The 23,656-nt window shown below is 38.4% G+C and overlaps 1 long non-coding RNA gene across 16 annotated transcripts in view; it reads left to right on the forward strand.

The window, feature by feature from the left end:
* LOC115031543 (uncharacterized) overlaps positions 1 to 8,025 on the forward strand; it is a 513,648-nt gene extending 505,623 nt beyond the window's left edge. For all 16 annotated transcript variants that reach the window (XR_015047929.1, XR_015047933.1, XR_015047920.1 and 13 more), the window contains one exon: positions 7,803 to 8,025. This is a non-coding gene — a long non-coding RNA (uncharacterized LOC115031543). The remainder of the gene's footprint in view (positions 1 to 7,802) is intronic.
* Positions 8,026 to 23,656: the final 15,631 nt, after the last annotated feature.

Consider the following 23,656-nt stretch of genomic DNA (forward strand, 5'->3'; position numbering starts at 1 on the left):
GGAATCTCAGGGTTGTTTTGATTTGCATTTCCCTGATGATTAAGGATGTTGAACATTTTTTCAGGTGCTTCTCTGCCATTCGGTATTCCTCAGGTGAGAATTCTTTGTTCAGTTCTGAGCCCCATTTTTTAATGGAGTTATTTGATTTTCTGGAGTCCACCTTCTTGAGTTCTTTATATATATTGGATATTAGTCCCTTATCTGATTTAGGATAGGTAAAGATCCTTTCCCAATCTATTGGTGATTTTTTTGTCTTATTGATGGGGTCTTTTGCCTTGCAGAAGCTTTGAGTTTCATGAGGTCCCACTTGTCAATTCTCGATCTTACAGCACAAGCCATTGCTGTTCTATTCAAGAATTTTTCCCCTGTGCCCATATCTTCAAGGCTTTTCCCCACTTTCTCCTCTATAAGTTTCAGTGTCTCTGGTTTTATGTGAAGTTCCTTGATCCACTTAGATTTGACCTTAGTACAAGGAGATAGGAATGGATCAATTCGCATTCTTCTACATGATAAGATCTTAGTGAGTATACACTATGCATATTCTTTTGCATCCAGGTGAACTCTGTAAGTATGAAATTTTCTAGTTCCATCTATCTGCCTGAATAATTCATGATGTCTTTTTTTAATAGATTAGAGTACTCTATTATGTAAGTTAACCTTATTTTGCGTATATATTCTTCAGGTGAGGGGACTCTGGTTTGTTTCTAGTTTGTGGAAATTATGAATGAAAGAACTATTAGTATATTGGAGCAAGTATTATTGTGCTACAGTAGAGCATCTTTTCGGTGTATGCTCAGGAGGATTATAGTTCGATGGTCAGGTAGAACTATATCCAATTTTTTTAAGAAACCACCAGATTGTTATCCACAGTGGTTGTAGATATGAGTAATCAACCAAGGAAATCAAGCACTCTCCTTCAAGGAAATATGAAGGAAATTTAAAGAAGGAGTTGGATAAATATACAATCCTGTAGCATTACACACAGGACTTAGCCTATTTAAACTAAATAATAATTTCTACTGGACAATACACAGGCTGTATTCAGGAACCATGTTAAAAAAAATACTTGAAAGCTGTGGAAAGGTGCCACTTGTATATAAATACTATCCAGATATTCACCAATTTTTTGACGGTGTTACATAAATATCAAAATTCAGTATTTATTGAATAGATGGACATGTTGTTTTTAGGTAAGTCATGCCTCTGCAGTTGCCATGTGGCTCCTCAAAGACATTGTTCATTTATTTTGTACAATAAAGGCATAACACAGATAGCATGTTGCATTAGTTGGTATGATGTTAAGAACTAATCATAAAAAATGATGGCATTAGAGAAATATAAAAATAATTAAATAATTATTTTACAAGTAGTTTGGGAAGAGTTTCCACTATAAATTTCATGACCATATACACTCTTCAGATGTACAAAAATCACTTCCCAACTCTGGAGATTTTGAACTCTATAGACCTTTCTAGATATAAACTAAGGGCATGCTTAAATTAAAAAAGTAGGGTGATTAATAGGGTAGATCAGAGGCCAGATACATCAATTCAGAAATTATTGGAATCAGTTCAGACATTGCAGTAGAGGATAATTAAAGAGTTGAAGAGGATATAAGAGGAATGATTCTGGGAGAATTAGTGAAGTTTTTGCACACAAACAATGTTAGTGCCTGACATGCAATATGATGTGTCCAACATTAATATATGTGTCAAAGACCAACTATGACACTGCAGGGCAAAGTGCAGAAGTCTGCAAGTCACAATGGCATGAGTTAGTGGTAAGAGCAGCTGCAGGATGCTGGTCCAGATAATGACAGAAACAGCTGCCTATGGTAGGCAGTGATAAGACAGGGTATGGGGGTCCAAACACACAAACAAACAAACAGAATGGTTGAAACTGCCAAGTTTCAGCAATTTGTTTTTTCTCTCAACAGCTATTTAGATCAATTAAGACAAAAATGTTTGTACTAAAAAGAAAATTATCTCACATCCAAAACTTACATATGTCCTAGAGACAGTCACTAGCAAAAGATAATCTTCAAACACAGATTAAAATCTATATTTGTGACTTTAAACCAGTAATTATTTAGTCATTGATTAACAAAGTTTGAATAGTTCAGGTCTATAGTAGCAAGTTAAAGCCTGAGCTTGGTGGACAACCATCTGTACTTACTCAGGAGCAGTTTGCATATCTTCCATCTTATTTTTGAAGTTTAGATCAGCTAAGGTGGCTAATCATTTGTTCTCTGTTCTTATACTCATAATAAAAATGTTTTTCTTCATTATAAGCTTAGTGTTTCCTGGAGCCCATAGAAAACCTGCTACCTTATCCCTAGAACAAAAGATCAGTGAACTCAGGCCCAACTTAGAGTGCATTATTTTAAGTTTTTTTTCAACCAATAACTTGCCCGAAGTCTATCCTTCTTGACTCTCAAATTACGTGCTTGTAATTCATGTTGAATCCTCACTGCATGCATTTTTGTAACTCAAGCAGTTTTTGCCATTATATCAGGAATGGTCACACTTTTTTTCTTAATTCTAACATAAAACTTTCTTTTTTCCAATTTTTATTATATATTTACTTCATTTACATTTCAAATACTATCCCTAAATTCCCGTACACACCCTCCCTGATACCCTACTCACCCACTCCCAATTCTTGGCCCTGGTGATTCCCCTGTACAGGGGCATATAAATTTTGCAATACCAATAGCTGACTGTGAGCATCCACTTCTGTGTTTCACAGGCACTGGCATAGCCTCACAAGAGACAGCTATATCAGGGTCCTTTCACCAAAATCTTCCTGGCATATGCAATAATGTCTGCATTAGGTGGCTGATTATGGGATGGATACTTGTGTGGGGCAGTCTCTGGATGGTCCAATCTTTAGTCTCATCTCCAAACTTTGTCCATCTTTCTCAGCCTGTTTATTCTTTGTGCAGAGAAAGGTAATTGACTTGTTTGAGTTAACTTTATATCCAGCTACTTCACTGAAGCTGTTTATCAGGTTTAGAAGTTCTCTGGTTTAATTTTTAGTGTCACTAATATATACTATCATATCATCTGCAAAAAGTGATATTTTGACTTCTTCTTTTCCAATTTGTATCCCCTTGATCTTCTTATGTTGTCGAATTGCTCTGAGTAGGACTTCAAATACTATGTTGAATAGGTAATGAGAAAGTGCGCAGCCCTGTTTAGTCCCTGATTTTAGTGGGAATGCTTCAAGCTTCTCACCATTTACTTTGACGTTGCCTACTCGTTTGCTGTAGATTGCTTTTATTATGTTTAGGTATGGGCCTTGAATTCCTGGTCATTCCAAGACTTTTATCATGAATGGGTGTTGGATTTTATGAAATAATTTCTCCGCATCTAATGAGATAATCATGTGGTTTTTGTCTTTGAGTTTGTTTATATAGTGGATTATGTTGATGGATTTCCATATAATAAACAATCCCTGCATCCCTGGAATGAAACCTACTTGGTCATAATGGATAATCATTTTGATGTGTTCTTGGATTCGGTTTGCAAGGATTTTATTGAGTATTTTTGCATTGATATTCATAATGGAAATTGGTCTGAGGTTCTCTTTCTTTGTTGGGTCTTTCTCTGGTTTAGGTAGCAGAGTAATTTTGGCTTCATAGAATGAATTGGCTAGAGTTCCTTCTGTTCCTATTTTGTGGGATAGTTTGAGAAGAACTGGAATTAGATCTTCTTTGAAGGTCTGATAGAACTCTGCACTAAACCCATCTGTTCCTGGGCTCTTTTCGGTTGGGAGTCTATAAATGACTGCTTCTATTTCTTTTGGAGATATAGGATTGTTTCAGTCATTAATCTGATCTTGATTTAACATTGGCATCTGTTATCTGTCTTTAAATTTCTCCATTTCATTCAGGTTTCCAGTTTTGTTGAGTATAACCTTTTGTAGAAGGATCTGATTGTGTTTTGGGTTTCCTCAGGATCACTTGTCATGTCTCCTGTTTCATTTCTGATTTTGTTAATTAGGATGCTGTCCCTGTGCCCTCTAGTGAGTCTGGATACGGGTTTATCTATCTTGTTGATTTTCTCAAAGAAACATCTCCTCATTTTGTTGATTATTTGAGAAAAATCAAATAAACAAAGGTAAAATGATATTAAAGGAATGGAGTAACAATAAGGGAAGCTGGTGGATAGCCTAGCAGTTCAGAAAGGACAGTGTGCACCAGAATTTAAAAATGTCAAGTAATGAGGGACATTGGGACAAGGGTGAAGCATTAGTGATTTGGGGATTTCTGATTTCTGATATAAACTGTGAATTAGGTAAAGTTTGGAAATATGTTAGTGATCTTGCTAAGCATATGAAATTATTTCTTAAGTTATTAAAGACATTTTAGTTCTGAGCTTCCTAGGCTACCTGTATTTCACGCAGAGAGCATCAGTGTCGTGACTTTTATGAGTAGTTACTTATTGGAGAGGATTTTTTTAATTTTTAATAATTTTTATTACGTATTTTCCTCAATTACATTTCCAGTGCTATCCCAAAAGTCCCCCATACTCCGCCCCACTTCCCTACCCACCCATTCCCATTCTTTTGGCCCTGGCATTCCCCTATATTGGGGCATATAAAGTTTGCAAGTCCAATGGGCCTCTCTTTCCAGTGATGGCCGACTAGGCCATCTTTCGATACATATGCAGCTAGAGTCAAGAGCTCTGGGGAACTGGTTAGTTCATCATGTTGTTCCCCCTATAGGGTTGCAGATCCCTTTAACTCCTTGGGTACTTTCTCTAGCTTCTCCATTGGGAGCCCTGTGATCCATCCAATAGCTGACTGTGAGCATCCACTTCTGTGTTTGCTAGGCCCCAGCATAGTCTCACAAGAGACAGCTATATGTGGGTCCTTTCAGCAAAATCTTGCTAGTGTATGCAATGGTGTCAGTGTTTGGAAGCTGATTATGGGATGGATCCCTGGATATGGCAGTCTCTAGATGGTCCATCCTTTCATCACAGCTCCAAACTTTGTCTCTGTAACTCCTTCCATGGGTGTTTTGTTCCCAATTCTAAGAAGGGGCATAGTGTCCACACTTTGGTCTTCATTCTTCTTAAGTTTCATGCGTTTAGCAAATTGTATCTTATATCTTGGGTATCCTAAGTTTTGGGCTAATATCCACTTATCAGTGAATACATATTGTGTGAGTTCCTTTGTGATTGTGTTACCTCACTCAAGATAATGCCCTCCAGGTCCATCCATTTGGTTAGGAATTTCATAAATTCATTCTTTTTAATAGCTGAGTAATACTCCATTGTGTAAATGTACCATAATTTCTGTATCCATTCCTCTGTTGAGGGGCATCTGGGTTCTTTCCAGCTTCTGGCTATTATAAATAAGGCTGCTATGAACATAGTGGAGCATGTGTCCTTCTTACCGGTTGGGACATCTTCTGGATATATGCCCAGGAGAGGTATTGCTGGATCCTCCGGTAGTACCATGTCCAATTTTCTGAGGAAATGCCAGACTGATTTCCAGAGTGGTTGTACAAGCTTGAAATCCCACCAACAATGGAGGAGTGTTCCTCTTTCTCCACATCCTCGCAAGCATCTGCTGTCACCTGAATTTTTGATCTTAGCCATTCTGACTGGTGTGAGGTAGAATCTCAGGGTTGTTTTGATTTGCATTTCCCTGATGATTAAGGATGTTGAACATTTTTTCAGGTGCTTCTCTGCCATTCGGTATTCCTCAGGTGAGAATTCTTTGTTCAGTTCTGAGCCCCATTTTTTAATGGGGTTATTTGATTTTCTGGAGGCCACCTTCTTGAGTTCTTTATATATATTGGATATTAGTCCCTTATCTGATTTAGGATAGGTAAAGATCCTTTCCCAATCGGTTGGTGATTTTTTTGTCTTATTGATGGTGTCTTTTGCCTTGCAGAAGCTTTGAGTTTCATGAGGTCCCACTTGTTAATTCTCAGTCTTACAGCACAAGCCATTGCTGTTGTATTCAAGAATTTTTCCCCTGTGCCCATATCTTCAAGGCTTTTCCCCACTTTCTCCTCTATAAGTTTCAGTGTCTCTGGTTTTATGTGAAGTTCCTTGATCCACTTAGACTTGAACTTAGTACAAGGAGATAGGAATGGATCAATTCGCATTCTTCTACATGATAACAACCAGTTGTTCCAGCACCATTTGTTGAAAATGCTGTCTTTCTTCCACTGGAAGGTTTTAGCTACCTTGTTGAAGATCAAGTGACCATAGGTGTGTGGGTTCATTTCTTGGTCTTCAATTCTATTCCATTGGTCTACTTGTCTGTCACTATACCAGTACCAAGCTGTTTTTATCACAATTGCTCTGTAGTAAAGCTATAGGTCCGGCATGGTGATTCCACCAGAGGTTCTTTTATCCTTGAGAAGAGTTTTTGCTATCCTAGGTTTTTTGTTATTCCAAATGAATTTGCAGATTGCACTTTCTAATTCGTTGAAGAATTGAGTTGGAATTTTGGTGGGGATTGCATTGAATCTGTAGATTGCTTTTGGCAAAATAGCCATTTTTACAATGTTGATCCTGCCAATCCATGAGCATGGGAGATCTTTCCATCTTCTGAGATCTTCTATAATTTCTTTCTTCAGAGACTTGAAGTTTTTATTATACAGATCTTTCACTTCCTTAGTTAGAGTCACGCCAAGATATTTTATATCATTTGTGACTATTGAGAATGGTGTTGTTTCCCTAATTTCTTTCTCAGCCTGTTTATTCTTTGTGTAGAGAAAGGCCATTGATTTGTTTGAGTTAATTTTATATTCAGCTACTTCACCGAAGCTGTTTATCAGGTTTAAGCGTTCTCTGGTGGAATTTTTAGGGTCACTTATATATACTATCATATCATCTGCAAAAAGTGATATTTTGACTTCATCTTTTTCAATTTGTATCCCTTTGATCTCCTTTTGTTATCGAATTGCTCTGGCTAGGACTTCAAGTACAATGTTGAATAGGTATGGAGAAAGTGGACAGCCTTGTCTAGTCCCTGATTTTAGAGGGATTGCTTCAAGCTTCTCACCATTTTCTTTGATGTTGGCTACTGCTTTGCTGTATATTGCTTTTATCATGTTTAGGTATGGGCCTTGAATTCCTGATCTTTCCAAGACTTTTATCATGAATGGGTGTTGGATCTTGTCAAATGCTTTTTCTGCATCTAACGAGATGACCATGTGGTTTATGTCTTTGAGTTTGTTTATATACTGGATTACGTTGATGGATTTCCATATATTGAACCATCCCTGCATCCCTGGGATGAAACCTACTTGGTCAGGATGGATGATTGTTTCTTTAATCTGTTGTTTGTTTGTTTGTTTAGTTTTTTGTTTGTTTGTTTGTTTGTTTTTACAGTTCAGTCATTATCCCCTTCTTGGTTCATCCTCTGACAGTTCCGGATCCCATTCCTACTCCTGTGTCTACAAGAAGATACCCCTCCATATCCTGCCAGGACTCGCCACTCCCTGGAGCCTCAATGTTTGATGCCTCTTCACTCACTGAGGCCAGACCAGACAGTTCTCTGTCTCAAAAGGAGACACCTTAGAGAAAATGCCCAACACTGGGGAGAGGGAACTTGTAGAGTTCACTTCTACTAGAAAGATAATGCCTCAAGTGGAGGGATGGGCTTGCCATTCCACAGTCAAAACTCTGACCCAGAATTGTTCCTATCAAAAAGAACTGCAGGGGCAAAAATGGATAAAAGACTGAGAGAAAGGAAGTCCAGTGAACAGTACAATTTGGGATACATCTCAAGGGGCTTCAAGACCTGACACTATTACTAATGCTGTTGTGTGCTTACAGACAGGAGCAGTCCTCTGAGAGGCACAACAAACAGCTGACCAAGACAGAAGCAGAAACTTTCGCCCATCCAATGGATAGAAGCTGGGGACCCCTGTGGTTGAATTAGTGAAAGGCTGGAAGAATTTGTGGAGGAAGGTGATTCCACTGAAAAAACTGCAATCTCAACTAACCTGGACCCCTGCAATCTCACATATTCTGAACCACCATCTAAGCAGCATGCACTAGCAGGTATGAGGCCCCTGACACATATACAGCAGGGACCATGCCCTTGTATCTGTTGTTCCGTATCATAGAGAAAAAAATTCATGTGCTCATAACTAAAGGTAAGCTTATTACTTAATGAGCCATATATCCAGCCTACATATTTTGATATTATTCTAAAAAGTACCAAGTGTATATAATTCAATATCCATACTTATAAACACTTTGTGGAACCCTACAATTTCTCACAACTCCAGCTATAAAGCTGTCCTAAGAGTTCCTTCTCAAATTTAAATATTATTTTTCTGAATACTGGATTTAAATTTTGAAAAAATGGGAAAAATCTGTGTTGTTCTTCTTTAAGTTCTACACATATAGTGGAACAATATAAACACAGGGAGCACATATTCAGTGTCACACACATAAAGAAAGCTTTTTCCAAAAATTTCACATAGACATACAGTAATTCTACTTTCCAGAGCGTGACAAATGTTTGTTAAGGAGAAGTGATTTGTATAAACAGGTTCCATTACATGCAGATTTATCTGAATCATTACATTGTGTTTTTCATACCTATTACTCAAGAATTACAATAATTTGAAAGTAGGTATTTCATATTATAGATATTATACAGCTTACTTTCTACAAATAAAGCATGTTAATACTAGTGATTATTATATCACTTACCCTCTCCATTATCATCCATTACATTCTAATCCACGTAACTGTAATTCTTTGAACAGCCACACTCTCAAGTCTCTTATTTCCTTCCCTTCATTTTTGTATTTTTTCTTCACAAATATAAATTAATATAGTAAATATAGTAATAAGTAAGTATATTAATATAGTAATATATAGTGATATGTAATATAGTATATATAAATATAATACTATGTAGTACTATAAAGTAAAAAAATACCAGTTATAGTAATACAGTAACATAATACCTCCACTTCACTTTATATTTTTACCTAAATTATCCAGCGAATAAAAGGTTAATATAGAGAACATTGGCTGCTCATTATTACTGCAATATTTCTTGAAACAAATAAGTAATACTGAACAGCCCTCTTTGCCATTTGTGTATTTCCTACTATATCACAGTGGGTACATACTCTGCATGAACTTGCCAATTCTCTATCCTGCTTAAGTTACTTCTGAATATTGACATTTTCTCTAAACCAACAACAGTTTTCAGAGCATTTCTTAATTTACAAGGCAGGCTGCAATTTTTCAAGCAGGAATACTAGGCCAATCTATGTAAAAGAAAACAGCCTGCAGGGTAAATTCCCTCATAATCCCTTAGGACTGGTATATTCTCTAGATAGAGGGATCAGCCCAACCTTAGTTGCATTGTTCACTACCTCCTGTATAGAATATGCCACTAGTGATATAACAAGAAAGCTCAATAAACAATGCCACATGGAGAATAGATTCACATTGTGGTTTTTCTCATTCATATGATTGATGACATACCCCATCTTTACCTTACATATTTCTTTCATCTTTGGGAGTGTAGTATTTCTCCAGAAATACCTGATAGTATAGAAATCTGTGAGTCCAAGAAAGTGGCACCAATAAACACAGAGGACCTTTATAATGCCTCTCTGGGTCTGCATGGCAAATGCTGTTTGCTGTGCCTTACAGTCCCTCTGGAAAAAAACAACATAGCATTTAGTTGTTTTGTTTTTATGAAAGTAGACTCACTAAATAAGCACACTTTTTGTAGGTCAAAAGTATATGTGAAATATAATGCTTTGAGAGAGTAACTTTGGTGAGTCCAGGAAGGTGCACCCCTGAGAAATTAGGCCATGCAACAGATCTGGTATAAAAGGGATTTATTGGGTAGGGTTGAGGAGTAAGAATATGAGCAAGTGATAGATGCAGAGAAGTGCACATGTAGATAAGCAGATAAAAAGGAGCAGTTCAGGGAGGGCAGATAAAAAGGGGAGTAGAGACAGATAATATGCCAGGAACAGAGAGAGAAACAGGAGAACAGAGAGAGATCTAGGATGGTGGGGGGCCGTTTTGCTACACATACCTGGCACACCTGGCACAGCTAGCACACCTGGTAGGTGTTCAGGCAACTAATGATGTAGGCATCTGCTATGTCCCTGAGAACAAGGCAGGGAAATCAGCTCTATGCTAACTATATGAGCATACCAAGCCTGTGCTACCATTAGTTGAATCTTCTCATATGAATTTCAATAAATATGTTTTTTTTTATTTTAAGTGAATTTCTTTAGTATGGTCTTTCAAATGAATAATTCATGATTTTACCAAGTATTTTAACTTCAGGTTTTATATTTTTTGGTCATTTGATTTGGACATTATAGGTTATTTAAAATGTTATTTACTACATCTTTTTAAAAATATTCCTCTAACTCCACTTAAAATCTCTGCCTAAATATGAGTAGAAAGGAGGTTTTAGTAATCATAAGGAAACATTTTGCTTAATATGATAGTAATGTTTATGGATTCTTTCATTTAATAGTTTTCTATTGTGAAACATTTAGAAAAATATGTTCAAATCTGAAATGCAAATTACCTGCAGTCTGTTTCTGTACTCATACACTTGTCACATTTACATTTCTCTTTTTCCTAAATGCTACAGGCATTATCTGGAGAATTTGATGTTTTTAATAGCACTAGATCCATTTATATATTTTCTTGTGTATGTGTTCTTGCTTTAAAAATTTGGTCTCTTACATAATTGTATATTTTAAAAAGTTGTTTTAAATAACAGGCACATTACTTACATCCATCTTAGCTGATGTCACATTAGGGTAAAAAGGAACATATGCTTTGCATCCCACTTTACTAAGGTTAAAGAATCCATGCCATATATTTCACCACCGTTATTAAGATGATCATATGGTATAAGCCAACTTAGGCAACACTGTAAATCTTAGAGTCTGCAGAAGTGGCAAGAGGTTGCCAGAAGACCACCAGAAGTTTTTTTGGTGCACTTCTCTTTACTAAGTCACAACAAATTGTGATCAATGAAGTATGTAGGAGAACCAATGCCAAAGTGTTGTCAATGAGAACCAACATCTGAAAAGGTCAATAAAGATGAGCAAAGAGTGGCAAGGTGAACCAATGATACAGCATAATTCACTCTCTATTATTTTATACTTATAAGCTTTCCAAATCAAACATGTACTCTCAAGTGTCTAGCAAAACATCAAATGCTCTTTATTCAGGCAGCATCCAGAAAAGCTACTAAATACTTTTTATAATTATATCTTCTTTTTTATTATATATTTTCTTTATTTACATTTCAAATGTTATCCCCTTTCCTAGTTTTCCCTCTAAAAACCCCATACCCCGCTTCCCCTGCTCACCAACCTACCTATTCCTATTTCCTGTCCCTGGCTTTCCCCTATACTGGGGCAGATAACCTTCACAGGACTAAGGGCCTCTCTTTCTGTTGATAACCTATTAGGCTATCCTCTGCTATATATGTAGCAAGAGCCATGAGTCCCACCACGTGTTTCCTTTGGTGGTTTAGTCCCAGGGACCTCTGGAGGTACTAGTTAGTTCATAATGTTGTTCTTCCTAGGGGGGCTACAAACCCCTTCAGCTCTTTGGGTACTTTCTCTAGCTCCTTCATTGAGTACCCTGTGCCCCATCCAATGGTTGTCTGTGAGCATCCACTTCTGTATTTGTCAGGCACTGGAAGAGCCTCTCAGGAGACTCTGATATCTGGCTCTTGTCAGCAAGCACTTGTTGGCATCCACAATAGTGCCTGGGTTTGGTGATTGTTTATGGGATAGATCCCCAGGTGGGGCAGACTCTGGATGTTCATTCCTTCAGTCTCTGCTTTGAACTTTGTCTCTGTAACTCCTTCCATGGGTATTTTGTTCCCCCTTCTTAGAAGGATCAAATATACACAGTTTGGAAATCCTTCTTAAGTTTCATTTGTTTTTCAAACTGTATCTTCATTTTTCTACAATATAAAAATGATAAGATTAGACAGGGCTTTTTAGCTTAAAGGAATCTGTCTCAAAGATATATGTTTAATGATTTGTCTATGGCTATCATCAAGCTTCTACAGATTTTTTAAGATTTTATTTTATTTTAATGTATATATTACACTGCATATTCAATTCCCTGACCCATGCACCCTCTCACCTTTCCACATTCCACACCTCCTTCCCATCCATCCTCACCCTGTCACCACATGGATGACCCCACCCAACCCCACCGGACCTCTAAACACCCTGGGGCCTCCAGTCTTTTGAGGATTAGGGGCAACATTTCTGAATGAACATAGTCCAGGAAGTCCTCTACTGTATTTTGTTGGGGACCTCATATTAGCTGGTGTATGGTGATGTTTGGTGGCCCAGTGTTTGAGAGATCAGGGAGGTCCAGATTAATTGAGACTGCCAGTCCTCCTACAGGATCATCCTTCTCCTCTGCTTCTTTCAGCTTTCCCTAATTCAAACAATAGGGGTCAGCTGCTTCTGTCCATTGGTTGGGAGCAAATATCTGCATCTGACTCTTTCAGCTGCTCTTTGGATCTTTCCTAGGGCAATCATGTTAGGTCCCTTTTTGTTAAATTTCCATAGTCTCAGTAAAAGTGTCAGGCCTTGAGACCTCTGCTCGACTTGGATCCCACTTTGGGCCTGTTGATAGACATACTTTCCTCAGGGTGCTCTCCATTTCCATCACTGTAATTCTTTCAGACAGAAACAATTATGGGTCAGAGGTGTGACTGTGGGATGGCAACCTTATCCCTCACTTCATGTTCTCCTATCTTTCTGCTGGAGGTGGGCTCTATAAGTTCCCTCTCCCTACTCTAGGACATTTCATCTAAAGTCCTTCCCTTTGAGTACTGGGACTCTCTTACCTTGCAGGTCTCTACTCCATTCTGAGGGACCCCCCAACCTCCTATTTCCTGAGGACGCCTGTTTACATTCTTTCTGCTGGCCCTCAGGGCTTCAGCCCTTTTCCCTCACCCAATACCAGATCAGATTTACCTCCCCACCCCACCCCCACTCCCTCCATCCAGTACACTTTCCCTCCCAGTACACTTTCCTTCCCTCCCTCTCTACTTGTGATTGCTTTCTTCTCTCTCCAGTGGAACTGAGGCATCCTGTCTTGGGCACTTCAGTTTGTTGAGATGAGTTCTGTGTATCTTGGGTATTCCGTACTGTTTTGTTTGTTTGTTTGTTTCATTTTTTGCTAATATCCACTTATTAAATACCAACATATTTAAAGATTAGATGTCTTTGATAAATAAGGTCTACAAACTCCTAGGTATAGTCAATCTAGCCTAAACTAACTTTAATTTATATATCGAACCTTATTGTATTTATTGCTATATTTATGATTGAAAGTTTCTTTTGATGTAAAGGTATCAATGTTTTATATTTTTTTAATTTAATTTTGCTTTTTGTCCGCCTCCATGTCGCCCATTCCCACATTGCTTCTTCCCCTCCTCCTCCTTCTACTCTGAGCAGGTAAGCTCCTCAACCGGGACATCTCCTGCAACCATCGACTTCAAATCTCTGCAAGGATAGTTTCTTCTTCTCCCATAGAGGCCAGGCAAGAAAGCCCAGCTAATAATACATAACTCACATACAAACAACTGCTTTTGAGATAAACCCTGTTCCAGTTGTCCAGGACCCACATGAATGCTCAGCTACATATCTGCTACATAAAAAGGGAGGCCTAGATCCAGCCCATGTGTGTACTTTGGTTAATGGTTCAGCCTCTGAGAGCCCCAAGGGTCCAGTTGATTTGACATTGTCTCCTGTGAAGTCTCTATTCAATTCAGGGGCCACAATCAATCCTTCTATTCTTCCAAAAGAGCCCCCAAGCTCCATTCACTCTTTGGCTGTGGGTTTCTTTATCTGTCTGATTCAGCTGCTGGGTGGAGCCTCTCAGAAAACAACATGATCCTGACTGCAAGCCTAACAGAGTATCATTAGTAGTGTTAGGGATTGGTGCTTACCCATGGCTTTGGTCTCAAGTTGGGCTAGTTGTTGTTTGACAATCCCCTTAATTTCTTCTCCATCCCCTGTGCTTACCTTTCTTGTAAACAGGATAAATTTTGGGATGAAAGTTCTGTGGGTGCTTTGGTGTCTCTATCATTACAATGAAGTTCCTTCCTGGCTACAGGAGGTGGCATCTTCAGGTTCCATATCCCCCAAAGTAATTAGTCACATGTAAGGTGACCTACAATGATTCCTGGGCACCTCTATTATCCCAGGTCTCTAGCTTGGCCTCTAGACCTGCCCCCCATCTCCTTACTATCATCAGTTGCAGATTTCCTTCCATTGTCATGACCACCTAGTCATCTTTACTGTACTTCTGCTTTTCCTATTCCACGAAAGTAACTATGCCTAGGCATTATGTATGTGTATATATATATATATATATATATATATATATATATATATATATATGTATTTCTTAATTCTAGACTCTGTAGAAGACTGAAAGATGTACCAATCTATGAGCACTAAGCTATTAGGAATTGATTAAATACTATGAACACAGCAATAATCATAGATACTTTCCAAGGGTATGGTGTCTGTCTACCCACAGGTTTCTGGCCATAATAGCAATAAGACTTAAGTGTTTTGGAGTGGACCTTAAGGCCGATTAGAAAACTATTGAGTACATCCATGAAATTCATGTAACAATTGTATCAGTTGGCATTTTTCAGCAGGACAGTCACTTTAATTACTGGGATTCAAAGCCTAGTGGGATTGATTTCTTTCCTCCTCTGGTGGCATAGAACTGTTTCCAGTGCCATGAAAGATATCCATTAAGGATCAAGCTTACAGGTCAATTCTATATTGATTTCCCACTGTTCTGTAACTTCAGAATGTAGCGTGTTCAACTAAAGGGCTGTACTTCCATATACGGCATTGTAACCAAGAATGTTAACAATAGCATTGTAATGAATAGGATCCCCCTAGAAAACAAGCCAATACAAAGAGGTAACACATTTCTGGTATTAGATTTTATTTTTGTTAGCTTGTAGTGTCCAGTAAAGAAATGGTTATTTTGTTATCAGTTAACTCTATTGTTTAAATATTGGTATGTGTATATACATATTAAGGACACTTTTAGCATAGTCACTTTCCATATGACTTATTCAAAATGCCTCCAGTAATATTTATCCTTCTCTATGTTCCCTACTTTTTCCTGCTCTTCTGTTGCCCTCACTGTTTAATCCTTGATGTATCATAATTTTCCTTTAGCCCTTTATACCACTCACTGGCTTATAAAGCATTCTCTTTCTTTAAATGCATTTCCATACTCATTTACTAGTTTCCTAAAATATATAGTTATTCCAAATACAACACACATATCTGAAAAAAATATCAGCTTTACACCTGAATCATATTCTTCTGTGACAAAATTTCAATAACTTTAAGGGAATAATCTTTGAGGTGTTTTGAGGTGCACACAAATCTTTAATCTATGTCCTCATCCTCCCAAGTACCTGAGATTATAGTCCTCCTGCATTATCAGGGGCACTGATATTCTAGCTTTCAAAATTGTATGAAATCATCACGGAATAATGAATAGTGAGATCTTAAGAAACTTTAAAGTTGAGGAATAATAGGAAAAATCATAGAACCCCTTCTCTTGCTAAGGCATGTAGCCAAGAGATAAACTTTCCAAGTGTATATGATGTCATAGTAAAATACCTGGAAGCAGAACTAAAAATTAAAAACTTCTGCAAGTGTTATGAATGTACTAATAATTTTTGTTTTACACACATTCATTCACAAACAGGTAAATGCAATGTGTTTATTTAATTATTTTCATGGAATAAATAGGCTAGCTTTACCTTAAAAATAATAAACAAATTTGTAACAAAACTATCCAGTGCTTCCCAATTCTTTTAGTTATAACTTCACAAAATAGAAAATTCGGTCTGGGCATCCAAATCTAAACTCGAAAACCTACATGTGTGTGAAAATATAGTTCAGTGGTAGACCATTTGCTTATCTTAAAGAAAGCCATCTTTCTATCTCTAACAGACTGCAGTTCATGTTTCTTTTTCTTTATATGCATCAATTTGTATTCTATACTATTATGCAAAATGTACAACTGTTATAGGACCTAACCGTGAAAAAGTATTTGTTAAAAGGTGAGGTATGTGCTAACTTTCTTGTATATTTTAAGAAATTTTAAAGTCCCAAATAGACATTAAAATACCAAAGTAAGCTCTATTAGAAAATACAGTATTATACTTTGTGCATAATAATTTTTACCATCGATGATTTCATTGCTTCTGCATAAATTACCTCACAAAGAGGTGATACGTGGGGTAATCACAAAGAAAACTTCGGTCCCTGTAGTTTTGCCATTTTTCCTCTGCAGCTTCATGCTGTCTGATGGAGACATTACTTATGGCGATGTTCCCTTCGTTTTTACAAATCTTTTAAATTGTATGTTTTCTAGAGAATAACGACTGTTGAAAACCCACTTTCAAACGGCTTCGTTTTCACCCTCACCCCCTACCGCCGCCGCCACCTGCACCGCCTCCGCGGTCACCTTAGCGGCTTTACTCTCTGCTACGCAAGACCGGCCACAGCAGGAAATGCGTCACAAACCTGCGCAGTGGATGGGACGAGCCTGCGGAGGAAAGACAGGCTTGCTAAAACAGCATAGGGAAAGGCTGGCGTGAGGCGGGAGAGTGGGTGGGTCCGTAGGAGGGCGACTTCATAGTTGCAGAGGGGACTGAGATGCAGGGTGAAAGGGAGGTTCGCGGAGAGGAAATCTGGAGGGGGATAACATTTGAAATGTAAATAAACTAATAAAAACGTAAAATAAAAAAAGAAGAAGAAGAAGCCCCGGGGACCAAAGATTCTTTTCTTTGAGGATTTCTCCGAGCCGCAAACAGGGATGCACTGTCAGGCTGTGTTAACTTCCTGTTGTTGCAGGAGCACAGTGTGATTCCGGTTTCATCCTCAGTTTTCAAGTTTTGATAAAATCCGAAATCGATTAGCTAATGAATTCGCAATCATACGGGTTTTAGGAGTCTCGGCTTTTTCTACTGAGCTGCTTTTCTGTAGCTGTAGCTTAATAAATGAGCCCTATGTATTTGCTTTTATAAAGGAAAGGAAAATATTCCAGCGTTAGCGTTAAATCAGGTCGGCAGGGGCGGGAGGTGGCTCAATCTGCTGTTTATTTTTAAAGTTAAAATATTTCATTGGATTTTTAGTAGGTTTGGAGGCTTAAAAATAAAACTTTAAGTGTGATTTTCTTAAATAAGTGTGAATGTCTTACAGACGTTTTGCTTTTCGTTCTAACATCCAGTAATTTTCTACCAATATAATCTCTAAACAGGAATGATACATACATCCATGTGTGTGTGTGTGTGTGTGTGTGTGTGTGTGTGTGTGTGTGTGTGTGTGGTAATTGTTCAGTTCTCTTTTTAAATCTGGCCACAGTGAAGCTGATGATTATGTCAGGGAAAGAAACTTCAAAATAGTCTTATGGTTGGGATATTAATGTTATATCAGATTACATAAGATATTCTTGATTTATTTATAGCTAAGGACTATGAGAGGGATCATTGGATAGAAAATTGTTAGCACTAAGAAAGACTCTGGCTGAAGTAAGATCAAAGTAATAAGACTTCATCTGGAAATTGGTACAGGAGAAGAAACACACTCAGTTGTGCATGGTTGTAATTTCTCCCTCCCTTAAAAATGATTCTAGTTTAAATACACTTTTATGTAAAAGAGTACAGATATTCTGAAATAAGCTTCTAGATCATAAATACATTTTTATTAAAGAAAGACAATTCTCAGATGATGAAGTTTTGTTTTCTTTTTATTGAAAATAGATTAATCATTCAATATATTCTAATTACAGTTTCCCCTCCCTCTACCCCTCACAGTTTCTCCCCATCTCTCCTCCCTCTGCATACACTCCCTTTCAGTCTCTTGTTAGAAAAGGAAAGGCTTCTCAGAGATAATACTAAAATGTGACAAATTTTGGAAACAATGTCTCCATAGCAAAATGGAACCTAGAGGTCAAAATTCTTTGGAGAGTCTTTCCTAGAAACTGCAAACTGTGTTTGGCTTAGTTGGGGGGTAATGAGGGTGTTCAGAAAAGGAAAGTATCACACTGAGCTTAAATGAGTGGCTAGATTTGAGAATCAATGGTACTGGGGACCAGGGAAAAGAGCTATGTCCCAGTCATCATAACTTATGCCCTCATAACTATGTTAAGCCTCTTAACATAGGCTGACAGCAATGTCACCCTATTTGTATGCCATAACTTATCTTCATATTTTGTATGAATTATAATACTGCTTCTGAACAAGATTTAGAATTTCCTACCATGTGTGTGTGAAAGTTTTTCAGTAAGTTGATTTTTATATTGTTGTCTGTCTTGTATGTTATTTCTTTAAGCTATCAAGTATAGAGTCCTAAGCCAGTCTGTAGTGGTGCATGCCTTTAATCCTAGCACTTGGGAGGCAGAGGCAGTTGGATTTCTGGGTTCAAGGACAGTCTGGTCTACAAAGTGAGTTCCAGGACAGTCAGGGCTATACAGAGAAACGCTGTCTTGAAATAAACAAACAAACAAAAAAGAATAGAGTCCTAGAGCCAAAACTTGTATGATATGGTTTATATGACACGTTTTGATGGTTTTGTGTCACTGTCATATGATAATAAAATTTCTTAACATATCTAAGTCGAAATATTACATTTCTCTAGCCTTTTGTATTGTTTTCATATATGGATATCCTTCTATAGTCTCCAGCAACATCTGTTTGTATTAGGGCATTCAATCCTTTTCTCCTGAGCCTGAATGTTAAAATTAGTAACTAGAATGGGTGTTTAAAAATTGACTTGTCACTAGATCAATGACTCAGCAGTTAAGAGATCTAACTGCTTTTCAGAGGAGCCAGGTTCAATTTTCTGCACCCACATTTCAACTCACAAGCATCTGTCTTTAGTCCCAGGAGATGTGAGACACTATTTTCTGGCCTCCATAGGCACTGGAGACACGCCGCACAGACACATATAAAGGGTAATGCCAATACACAAATACATAATATTTTAAAAATCTAAAAAAAATAAAGTCTTTCATTGCAATTGGCCTATTATTAAGGGAAATTGAGTCTACTTGGAAAAATGTTGCCACAAAATAATTTCTTCAGAATTTTTGTCATTCTACAAATTCTGATCATTCTCTGTAGATTAGAACAAAATCAAGGATGGAATCTTTTGTCTTAGCTTTCTGTGCAACTGGAAAGGTGGTGAGGTGGAAATTTCAGAACTAAAATACAACAACAACAACAACAACAACTAACTTTGGCTTTTTATTAAACATGTTAATGTTTGAAAAGATAAGATAAAAAGTCCAAAGCCCAGGTCATCGTAAGACTCCTCAGATTCTTTTTCCATTCTTTCCTCTTTCTTCTAGTCAGCTGGGGTATCACTGCTGGAGGGGGTTGGACCACCTGCTTGTGCATTTCCCTGTGCTGTGGAAAGATCACACCTCTACATCACACTTCTAGATGGGGCTCCAAATATTTACAATGAGCAGAGATACTACAAACAAGCCAGGCCAGTAAGGCTTAATATTAAAATCAGATATTTTAATGAGACTATTAATCAATTCTCTTATTACCCATCACATCATAATGCAGTAAACAAACAAAATAGATGAAGACTATATACTTCAGGCTACTGATGCAATGCTAATCACTGGATAAAATGATTGTGTCATGACAAAACAACTTTATTTCCACTGTAATCACTGAGCACCTGTGTGGCTTCATAAGAAGGGTGTTAGAACCTTCTCCAGCTTCCTCTTCATAGCTCTTCTCTAGGGTGTCCCTATATCATTCTCCGATGGATAAGGGATCCATAAAAAATAGCCCGCTATTTAGCTGTATTCTGCAAATGTCCCATCTCCTTTCTCTGCTGTATAGTAATCTCACTCCCTTCAATCTCTCCTTCGTTTGAGCTGGTCACATTATGGGCTGATGCTGTATATTCTGAAGATAAACTGGCCTAAAACATGGGACAGCTTTTCAGCCATGGCCCTTGCTCACTCACTGGTATTGCCTTCCCTGTAGTATTCCAACTAATACTTTCTGCTTGGGTTGATTATCCTGAATGTCACATTTCTTGATTGTAATTTCTTCCAGTTTCTTGATTGTAAATAATCGTTGCTGTTTTTATTGTTAACAATGTAATGCCCCCCATCTGCTTTGAAAATTAAGGATAGCTGAACTCTATAACTCTCTCTCTCTCTTTGAACCCACAAAGTCTTTTAAAATCCCATTGGATTTGTCACTATACCTTGTGATGTTCCCTATTTTCTGAGAGTATAATTCTGCTATGTAGGGGTAGAACAATTGTGCAAGGGCATATGTGTGGTAGGGTTGAACCTGGGTTGATCTTTTGTTCCCCCGTGCATCATTTTCAATCCTTTGTGAATACTGTCTGCTTAACTGATATTTCTCTCCTGTGTCAGGAGTCTAGGGAATCCACTAAATCCTTAAGTTTCTCTCATTCTTTATCTCTTTCCCAGCTTTTTTTTTTATTCTACTAAATATCATAGCAAAGATCAACAGGAATACACTGTATTTTCCCTTCATCTTTGTAGCCAAAATTCTATAGGAGGTCCTTTCCTAATGTGCAAAACTGTATTTTAAGAATGCACTAGAGAATATGTCAGTCCTCTGTAGCTTTGGAATTGGCCGGAGCCTGATATAGCTGTCTCCTGAGAGTCTTTGCCAGAGCCTGACAAATACAGAAGCAGATGCTCACAGCCAACTATTGGATTGAGTACAAGTTCCTCAATGGGGTCCCCAGTAGAGTAGTAAGAGAAAGAACTTAAAAAGTTAAGGGGTTTGCAACCCCATAGGAAGAACAATAATATCAACCAACGAGACCCCCTCCCCCAAAGCTCCCAGGGACTAAAGCACAAACCAAGGAGTACACATTGAGGGACACATGACTTCATCTGCATATGTAGCTTGGTCATGTGAAGGCTGGAGAGCAGATGTGGGTGGGTGGGTAGGGGAACACTGTCATAGAAGCAGGGACAGGGGAATGGGACAGGGGGTTCTGGGGAGACTAGAAAAGGGAATAACCTTTTTTAATGTAAATAAAGAAAATATCCAATAAAAATTTTAATGTCATTAAATTTCCTCAGAGAAAGGAAATGTGATTAAAAAGAATGAGTAACTAAATCATGCAAATTAAAACTATGAAAGACAAAGAAAGGATTACTGATGGTATTATTGTAATTAATTATAAATAAATTGACAATTCACAAGGAGAATATGTGGATTTTTTATGACAGGTGTGGATGCCATATTTTTTGGTGTGGTTCCTTTTGTCATGACCTATGTGCGTGCCTACATTAAAAAAAAAAAAGCTACTAAATTATTAACAAATTTGGATTTCACAGACTTAGACTGTTGCCCGGGGGAAGGGAAAGAGAAGCTACAAGAAGATCCTGTATAAGGAAAGAATGTTTATAAAATAGGAAATAGAACACCCTCCTAACTCTAAGGGAAATTGATCAGAAAAGACAATATACTTTCAGAAGTCAGCCTTTTTTTTTTTTTTCCTTTTTTCTTTTCTTTTGCCTGCACTTGTCTGTAACAAAGATCCTAAGAAAAAACATCCATTCTCTCTAGTTCTGAAAGAAAACAGTTCTGGTTAAAGTTCAGGTTTCCTTATTACCTTAAAGGCAGTTTTCAGAATTCCATGGCTCACTGTGGTTTAGGAAATCAGTGACTCCCTTGTGCACAGCACCACCTACCGTCCCAAAATTGAACATGCCTGAGAAAACTCATTTAAAATTCCTTGGATGGTGGTGTGGTGGTGGTGGTGGTGGTGGTGGTGGTGGTGGTGGTGGTTATTGTTGTTGTTGTTGTTTTATTTGTTTACATTTTAAATGTTGTCCCCCTTCTCGGTTTCCCCTACACAAACCCCTTTTCACGTCCCCATCCCCATGACTCTGTGAGGATGCCCACCCCCCAACCACCTTCCCACTCCCACCTCACCAATTTAGCATCCCCCTATGCTGGGGCCTCCACAGGAACAAGAGCCTCCTCTCTCATTGATACCAGATAAGGCAGTCCTCTGCAACATCTTCGGCTGGAGCCACGGGGTCCATTTATGTGTATTCTTTGGTTGGTGGTTTAGTCCCTGGGAGCTCTAGGGAGTTTGGTTAATTGCTATTGTTGTTCTTCCTAAGGGAATGCAATCCTCTTCAACTCCTTCAGTCCTAACTCTTTCCTTGGAGTCCCCATATTCAGTCTGGTTGGTGGCTGAAAGCATTTGCACCTATATTGGTCAGGCTCTGGCAGAGGCTCTGGGGGACAGGTATACCAGGATCCTGTCAACAAGTGCTTCTTGGCAACAGCTTTAGTACTGGCTATGATATCTGCAGATGGAATGGTTCCCTAGGTGTGCAGTTTCTGGATGACCTTTCCTTCAGTCTCTGCTGCACTCATTCCCTGCATTTTCTTTAGACAGGAACAATTCTGGGTTAAAAATTTTCAGATTGGTAGGTGACCAAATCCCTAGAAAACTTTTTGATTTGCATATCCTTGATGACTTAGGGTGAAAATCATTTCTTTGAGTGCTTCCTGGCCATTTGAGATTCCTCCGTTTACAATTCTCTGTTTAGTTATGTATTCCACTTATTAATTGGGCTATTTGGTTATTTGTAGTCTAACTTTTTTGTTTTTGTTTTTTAAATATATTTTGGATACTAGACCTCTATCAGATATAGGATTAGTGAAGATTTTCCCAATCTGTAGGCTGCTGTTTAATTATGGGAAGCAGAGGGAGTGAGGGAGGTACCTGGGTGCAAAATTGGAGGGGGAGGGAGAAAGGGGGACAGGATTAGGTATAGGGGCAGATAGGAGAGAGGTTTAAAGACCTGGAGGAATGAATGGAAATATGCAGCTGCCAAGGGTAGGGGTGGGGGTGAAACACTAAGAAGTCCCAGAGACCTGGGATGGAGGAAAATCCCAGGACTCAGTGGGGGATGCCAAACCAAAATGCCCAACACTGTGGATATGGATCCTAAAGAGACCACCTCCAGTAGTCAGACAGGACCCCCAGTGGCAGGATGGAGACACCAACCCACCTACACAACTTTTGACTCAAAATTGATCCTGTCTAAAAGAAGTGCAGGGACAAAAACAGAGCAGAGATTGATGGAATAGCTGACCAGTGATCTGCCCAACTTGGGATCTATCCCATGGGTAGGCACCAATCCCTGAAACTATTACTGATGACGTTATGTGTTTGCAAACAGGATCCTAGTGTGGCTGTCCTCTGAGAGGCTCTAGCAGCTGCTGACTAAGACAAAAGCAGATGCTTGCAGCCAAGCATTGGGCTAAGGTCAAGGACACTTGTTGAAGAGTTAAGGGAAGGATTGAAGGAACTGAAGTGGATGCAACCCCATAGGAAGATGAACAGTGTCAGCTAACTTAGACCCATGGGAAATCCCAGGGACTAAGGCACCAACCAAATTGCATAAAGGGGTGGACAGGGGCTCCAGTCACATATGTAGCAGAGGTCTTCCTTATCCGGTCTCAGCAGGGGAGGATGTAACTAATCTTGTAGAGGATTGATGCCCCAGAGTGGGGGTATACAGGGAAGAGCACCTCTCAGAGACCAAGGGAGAGGGAG

This window comes from Mus caroli, unplaced genomic scaffold (genome assembly GCF_978045245.1).
Source record: "Mus caroli unplaced genomic scaffold, Mus_caroli_1 scaffold_8, whole genome shotgun sequence".
Lineage (NCBI taxonomy): Eukaryota > Metazoa > Chordata > Mammalia > Rodentia > Muridae > Mus > Mus caroli.